Raw genomic sequence first — 8,291 nt, 5'->3', positions numbered from 1 at the left:
AGAGCTATAATCATTTCAGCTTTAATTAAAAATAAGTTCAATATAAGTAACTTTCATCCACAATAAAAAATCACTGACAAGCAAGGTTTACATAAACCGATTCTGAAACTAAGAGTTGGTATATAGTTAGTTAGTGTATACTTTCTCCCCTGTTTGTTTTAATATAAAATTGCACAAGTCACACATAACATGTTGATTGCAATGTGGGCAGCGCCAGAATGGTCTTCTAGAGTTTATGTCAACATAGTTATTGAAATCAAAGCACTACACCAAATCAAAGAAATTTTATAAACATCAGGAACAAGAGGAACCAGACTACCATGAGAATTGCAACACGACTAGGCAAGTAAAAAACTGTTACTTGAAGTATATATTTTTAGTCAGGCTGAAAGAAGCTTGTCATTATCAGCAACACAGAGAAACAATGAGAGATGATTGCAGATATCACAACCTTGTGGATAAATTAAAATGTACCTATCATGGCAAACAGTTGAAGTCAAAACTAAGGAATTTGGTTGATAAAAACCCATGTGTTTCTTTTAAACCAACAACATAGACTAAAGTTTAAAATATTTATACGTTTTTGTTTACAAGCAATTTATACTCCACGTATAACTCCAAAATGATATGAAAGAACGGGAATTCCAAAAATGACATTATGAACTATGAATTTGCCGCCAACTTCAAATGCATTACTGCGAAGTTCTCTTTTGTTTATCTGCGAAAAATTTTCAATCTTCCATGTATACTTCCCATATAATTCAGAGGGTTTTGGCCCTATAAATAAGTAAATTCAGCTTAATGAGTTTTTATCATAAAATAGGAAGAATAGAAAAAATATTCAAAACTATTCATACTTAAAATGGCAATATAAAAATTATGGTTGAGAAAACCAGTTAACAATTATTCCCTAGCCAGCTTAATTTGAGCACTTTTAGTGCACTAAAATAGTTCACAACAAACACCATCTATTACCATGTTAGCCTATTCACCGCTTGTGTTATAATTATATGGTCTAAGACCATCAATGAGTTGGAATATTAATTTAATAGGTAAACAACAGTAAACAAGTTAAAGCCATCTATGTTAAAATTAATCTCGAGAAAATTTTGGCTCCATTTAACAAGCTTCACTAACCTAATTCATTAACTGTAACTACAATTCTAAGTAATTTATAGACATCAGAGACCCCCTCAGTAGCATTCCAAAAAGCAAACAGTACCAACAGACCACCTAAAAATGAATATGCAAGCCGATTTATTATCATGACACTACATGTTTTTTTATCGCATGGTGTTTTCGACATTATAATGAAACAATTCAACCTAAAAATGTTGTGAAAGCAACATATTGCATCTTTTGCAGGTGGATTGGTATTTCATTTGCAATATCATGATGGATAATAGGAAAACATGGTGGCCAATTTTTCTCCTCTATTACAATTCCAGCTACCAAGAAGAAGGCAGGAACATATGTCAAAATCAAGCTTACCAAGCAATACACAAGTTATCGAGATAAAAGGGGAAAAAAAGAACCTACCTCGTGCTATTGCATCCTCCTTCCTTTTCAATTCCTGCAAAATATAAAGACTATGAGCACAATTTGTTCTAGAAGCAGATGAATTGTAAAACCACCTGACAGATAACACAATTACATATTGCATCAGAACATTCAAGGATCAAGTCATTGCATAATTTAGAATTTTCATAACAAAAAGGAAAAGACTTCTGAAAAAAAGATATTTTACAAGCATTGAGACAGATAAAACAATTAAACAGAAATTTATAGTCAAAACTACAGTTTTCATTTTCTGTACGCAGATAGCAATAATTAAATTGCATCAGAAATGTGTATAATTTGGAACTTCAATGCAAAAGGGATGACTTATAACAAATGATACCAAAAACAATAAATTGAAAGAACCAGATTGATTATTCATTGGCAAGCCTCGCCCGAGTGCAAACAGATGAGAACAAATTACCTGTTCCCGCTTATTTAGTTCAGCCTCTTTTGCTTTAAGTTCCTTCTCTCTAGCTTTCAAATCCTAGATTTGACAAGACAAAAATATCAAAAGAAGTCTTTTGCTTAAACATAATATCCAGAAACATGACAATTGGCCATTCACCATATGGAAACTTTTAGGATACCTTGGCAGAATCAAGAGGAATATCTACGGTTGCACCACGGTCATATGGTTCAGGAGGGAGGGGTGAAAGCCTTGATGTTGCAGGAGGAACACTACCAGGGTTCTAAATTTTTTGTATTTAACAAGACTTTAAGCATTTGCACAGGTAACATTAATTTATGCATTCACAAGCACAACAAATATAACAGCTAATATAAGACAAGAAAGTAAACCATTCGCAAAGTCAATGAGCACTCTTGCAAAATAAGGTTCAAAGCAAGGTTTAAGCTAATGAGGAAATGAGTCTCATACAAATATTGGACAAATGATGATGCACAAAACTGCACCTAGAACCGGGTTTCAACATGCCATATTCTGATATATCATGATACTCATGACTTTCAAACCACATCTTCCATCTCAGGAAGAAAGCATATGTTCATCCCTACATTATACCTCTCCTAGAGTTTTGATTTTATTCTTGGCCTGCATAATGTGGTCTTTCTTGTAGTACCTATTTTTGGATCTACCTGATATAAATTCTAAGAAAACGCTGCTAAAGAATAGGGAAAGAAAAGAATTTATTCAAACCGGACAACATAAAACGCAGTTTCTGGGAAGAGTTATGAATTCAAACATTGTTAGCATCTTTGTCGTAATGATAACAAAACATTGCAACAACTAGAAAACTATAATCGAGTCTCAAAACATTGTTAGCTTCTCGTTTTCGTCGCGTAATTTTTCCCCCCAGTCTGAAATCAGAGAGAAATGGAAGGGAAACAAGGGAAGAAGGGTTAAGAAATGTTGAGTTGGATTTTAGTTATCGACCGAAGATTGTTGGAAGCGACGACGTTAGAGGTGAAGGATGATGGGCGCAGTGAAGGAGATGGAAAGGAAAATCGTGATGGAAAAATGGCTAGGGTGAATGGTGAATTAAAACGGACTTTGCGGCGTTTAACAATACAAACGCTACTGAAGGGTAACCAATTGCGGTGTTTTTAATTATAAACGCAACTAATGTTAAAAACATTTGCGGCGTTTTTGTAAAAACGTCATAAATGTATCGTTAATGTATGGCGTTTGTTACTACAACGCCGCTATATGTGTAACCTATTGCGGCGTTTTTTTCAAAACGCTGCTAAAGTACTAATTTATTGCGGCGTTTATTAAAAAACGCCGCTATATGTCTAAAGTTAATGACGTTTAAATAAAATACATTTGCGGCATTTTTTGTATAAACGCCTCTAATGTACGAATCATTTGCGGCGTTTGTTACCAAAACGCCGTTATATGTGAACCCTATTACGACTTTTTTGTCAAAACGCCGCTAAAGTATTAATTTTTTGTGGCGTTTATTAAAAACCCCCGCTATATGTCTAAAGTTAATGACGTTTAAATAAAAAACATTTGCGGTGTTTTCTATCAAAACACCACTAAAGTCCGAATCATTTGCGGCGTTTGATATCAAAATACCGCTATATGTTAACCCTATTACAACATTTTTCTCAAAACGCCGCTAAAGTACTAATCTATTGCGGCGTTTATTAAAAAACGTTGCTATATGTCTAAATTTAGTGGCACTAATTACCTTTATTTAGATAAAAATGATTTTACATATTTAATTTCTACTATACATCAGCTAAACTGACTGATATATGTAGCTTTATCTAATTAACATATATACATTTTAATTAACCCACAAGTTATGCAAAATAAAACCTAACAACAAAATAAATTACCCCTTCCCATAACTGTTTCAACTCTGCAATCAGAGGGCAGATTTGGTCGCCAGGACATTCAAAAGACGACGTCACTTGGAATCGTGCTCAGCCTGTTGTTGTACCAAAGAATAAGGTTTGAGGGAAGAAGAGTTGAAATGATTTTAGGGTTCAAGTAGAAGAAAAGGAGGACCATATATTTAACATTTTGCGACGTTTTTAAAAAAACGCCACTATATCACATACTTTTACGGCGTTTATAAAAAATCCCACTATTGATTAATACAATTGTGGCATTTGTCTAAAAACGACGCAAAAGTATTAATTATTGCGGCGTTTGAGGTATAAATGCCGCTAAATTACCGTTATATTGTGGCGTTTGGCCTAAAACGCCATAAAATTTCTTCTCCATTGCAGCGTTTCTTGTTAAAACGCCACTATATGTCTACTATATTGCAGCGTTTGTACATAAAACGCCACTAAAAACAACCATATTGCGTCGTTTATCATAAAATGCTGCACAATTAATACTCAATAGCGGCATTTTTATACAAACGCCGCTAAATGACTACTTTTTTGCGGCGTTTGTTGATAAAAAGACCACTATAAATAACTCTATACCGGCGTTTGTGCCATAAACGCCGCTAAATTACCAATCTATTGCGGCGTTTTTTGAAGAAATGCCGCTATATTATCATTTGGCGACGTTTGATTATAAACGCCGCTATATTTCAAAATATTGTGGCGTTTACTCTCCAAAGGCCGCTACATAACACTTTTGTTGTAGTGGTTGGACGTAATTTTATTAACTCATGACGCAATACAACATTACTTTTAATCGTTTTAGAAAATGAGAAATGAAATACATGATCATAAATGCAACAAATAATGAACAACATATACAATATGGACGCAATAACTATATGATGTAACAAATGAATAGGTAACCCAAAAAACGAGATACTAAAATAGATAAAATTCCTAATATGCATTTGTTTATTAAAATAATTACATTATTATAACAGAAGATATCAAAAATACATATTTATGCAAACTGTACCTCATTAACCTAAATATAACATCAATAAATAGAAAGTAACAAATAATAATTAATATTATTTTATTCGAATAACTCTTGGAAGGGCACTCCAGGTGTTTGGAGGTCTCCCATAGGTTAGTCGGATAATTAGCGGTGAATTTTGTATTAATCATAGCTATTATTTTTAAATATTACTACTTAATACAATACTAGAAAAATTCTTTTTAATAATAAACTTACATAAGGAAGTTTTCTAAAAATACATTTCTTGATATTTACATTCTTAATACTTTATAAAAAATATATTATTAAAAAGTAAAAAAAATTAATGCAATCATACATATATACGTACTTAGCTAAAGTAATATTTAAATGTAATATATGTACATAATAATAATAGTATAAAAACGAACAAATAACAAATACATCGGCCAAATAGGTGATTATACATTTTAGTTTAGGGCTAATCTGAAAGAAATTAAAGTTACAAGGTCCAAGCATGCAAACAGTCAATAAAATTATAAAAGGGACTAAAATGTGACAACGTAAAACTTGGAGGATAGGAACGTAAATAACCCCTAACCAACCATATTAATTGGAGTAGTGACAGAAATGTAAGCATGTAAACATCAAAGGACTAAAAACATAATTAAACCATATGTTTTATGACCCTAATAATAAATTACAAACGAAAAAACAATGATTGAAAGAGTAGTTACCCCAAAAACCCAAAACGCACAGTTTCTAGAGGGCAAAGCGACGTCATTTTAAAGCGGTATAAATACCCTTTTAGCCCTTATTTTTCATTATTCTCTCATTTTTTTCTTTTTTTAGAGAGAGAAGCTCTCTTTTATCTCTAAATCATGGCTGCCAGCCATCATCGTCTCTGGTGGTTGTTCGGGCCCAAAATTATATCGGCGTCATCGCCTTGACGTCGGGATTGCGGATTAGGCGTTGGTTTTGCCATAAAACGCTTTGATTCTCATGAATCGACCGAAAATTATTTGGTCTCTCACTTGCCAATCTCCTCATCCGACCATTGGATCGGTCTGATTTTGAAGTACATTGGTCTTCTGCTCGAGGGACGTTTCTCCATCGTTCGGATTAGCCAAAAGAGGTCTCGAACGCCGGTGAATAGCACCAGTCGAGAGGTAAACTTCTCTCCCTCTCTTTTTCTTTTTTTAATCTTTTTCGATTCTTTTTCTTTTTGTATCTTGCCTGATTTTTCTCTTGTTTGCTCATTTTTTGTTGGATTGCCTTCATTTTTTTCTTTCGAATCTGCTTTCCCTTTTTTTCTCTTATTCTCATTCCCCTTTTAGATTGGTTATGCTCCCCTCTTTATCTTCTCTTGCCTGCTCCTGATTGACGGGTTTAGTGATGTTTGGTGAGGCAAATAAGACAAATGTATGGGGCTCTGGATTTTTAGGGGGTTAGGTTGAATTTTTTTATTAAATTTGATTTTTATTTTTTATTTGATTTTTATGTTTTGATTTGATTTTGTGGTTGGTTTCTTGGAATAGGGAAGTGATCAACAATTGTCAGAGGCTCATTAGCGAAGGCGATGATGGTTGACAGCAATAACAGTGACAGGAAGTTGGTGAAGGTTTAGGGTTAGGTTTGGCTAGGTTTAGGTTAGGGCTTGGCCCAAAATTATATCGGCGTCATCGCCTTGACGTCGGGATTGCGGATTAGGCGTTGGTTTTGCCATAAAACGCTTTGATTCTCATGAATCGACCGAAAATTATTTGGTCTCTCACTTGCCAATCTCCTCATCCGACCATTGGATCGGTCTGATTTTGAAGTACATTGGTCTTCTGCTCGAGGGACGTTTCTCCATCGTTCGGATTAGCCAAAAGAGGTCTCGAACGCCGGTGAATAGCACCAGTCGAGAGGTAAACTTCTCTCCCTCTCTTTTTCTTTTTTTAATCTTTTTCGATTCTTTTTCTTTTTGTATCTTGCCTGATTTTTCTCTTGTTTGCTCATTTTTTGTTGGATTGCCTTCATTTTTTTCTTTCGAATCTGCTTTCCCTTTTTTTCTCTTATTCTCATTCCCCTTTTAGATTGGTTATGCTCCCCTCTTTATCTTCTCTTGCCTGCTCCTGATTGACGGGTTTAGTGATGTTTGGTGAGGCAAATAAGACAAATGTATGGGGCTCTGGATTTTTAGGGGGTTAGGTTGAATTTTTTTATTAAATTTGATTTTTATTTTTTATTTGATTTTTATGTTTTGATTTGATTTTGTGGTTGGTTTCTTGGAATAGGGAAGTGATCAACAATTGTCAGAGGCTCATTAGCGAAGGCGATGATGGTTGACAGCAATAACAGTGACAGGAAGTTGGTGAAGGTTTAGGGTTAGGTTTGGCTAGGTTTAGGTTAGGGCTTGTAATTGGGTTTGGTTGTATTTGTGTTGATTTTGGTTTTGGGTTTGTAATAATAATAATAATAATAATAATAAAATATAGAGCGAAAAATGATGATTATATGATGTATAAGCGTTCAATGTTAAATAGTTGAGTCTTTGAACATATACTACCTTATATTCACCCCAAACTAATAAAAAAAGATTACCCATACTAATAAGATTAAAACCTATTGAGTAGCCTCAGTGATAAACCCTAGAAATTCTGATTCAAACGACTACATTTATAAAATATGTGCATGTTATTGATAATTAATTTTTTTTTAAAAATATATTAGAGTATTCATGTACATATTTAATCTCTTGACATAAGTTTACTAGACTTAAAAGATATAAAACAATTTATCATGAATAGTTCATCTAATCTAATAATATAGTTTATTTTTCTTTTTAATATTTACAATGTTGGCATGCATGAATCGACTTTAAGCCTATTCTTTTAAGTGGGGTTGGCAAGAAAAATAAATACCATATTCTTAAATATAAGAAAAAACAGCATCAGCAATAAATTGTTTATTGTAACATGTCTTACTTTGTAGGTTTCAGCCTACTATTTTGTAAGTAAATTATTATTATTTTTCTAATAATTTTAATTTTAAATTGGAATAAGTCACTTGCTTTCTCTCATTGTTTGTTTGAATATCATTTCAATTAAATTTGATTAATTAATTTAACTGTTTAGCATTAAGGTTTTTTATGAGATTATAACCAAATAACAATTTTATCCAATAACTCAATGTAAATTAGTTTGAAAAATTAAGGGAAAACGACACATTGAGTAATAAAATAAATTCCAAAAGTTTTAACATATATGATGAAAATTGGTTATAGATTGACCAAGTAAAAAAGAAAAGTAGGTTTTTGAAAACCAAATAGCATGTGTAAGAAATCCTCAATCTCCCAACATACAAAGTATATTTAACCAACCCTCCCAATTTTAATCTCCATATATGATATAACCCTCCAGTTTCCTTCAATCCGTTCCTTTTA

The 8,291-nt window shown here is 33.0% G+C and overlaps 1 long non-coding RNA gene across 1 annotated transcript; it reads right to left on the bottom strand.

Annotated features, from left to right (window-relative positions):
- Positions 1 to 1,314: 1,314 nt before the first annotated feature.
- On the bottom strand, positions 1,315 to 2,264 carry LOC120141736. Its single transcript, XR_005517796.1, has 4 exons — positions 2,148 to 2,264; positions 1,982 to 2,044; positions 1,540 to 1,573; positions 1,315 to 1,448 (listed from the first exon to the last, which is right to left on the bottom strand). It is a non-coding gene; the product is annotated as an uncharacterized LOC120141736 (long non-coding RNA).
- Positions 2,265 to 8,291: the final 6,027 nt, after the last annotated feature.

Source organism: Hibiscus syriacus, unplaced genomic scaffold (genome assembly GCF_006381635.1).
Source record: "Hibiscus syriacus cultivar Baekdansim isolate YM2019G1 unplaced genomic scaffold, ASM638163v2 tig00110813_pilon, whole genome shotgun sequence".
NCBI lineage: Eukaryota > Viridiplantae > Streptophyta > Magnoliopsida > Malvales > Malvaceae > Hibiscus > Hibiscus syriacus.
This window is presented reverse-complemented; position numbering and strand designations above follow the sequence as displayed.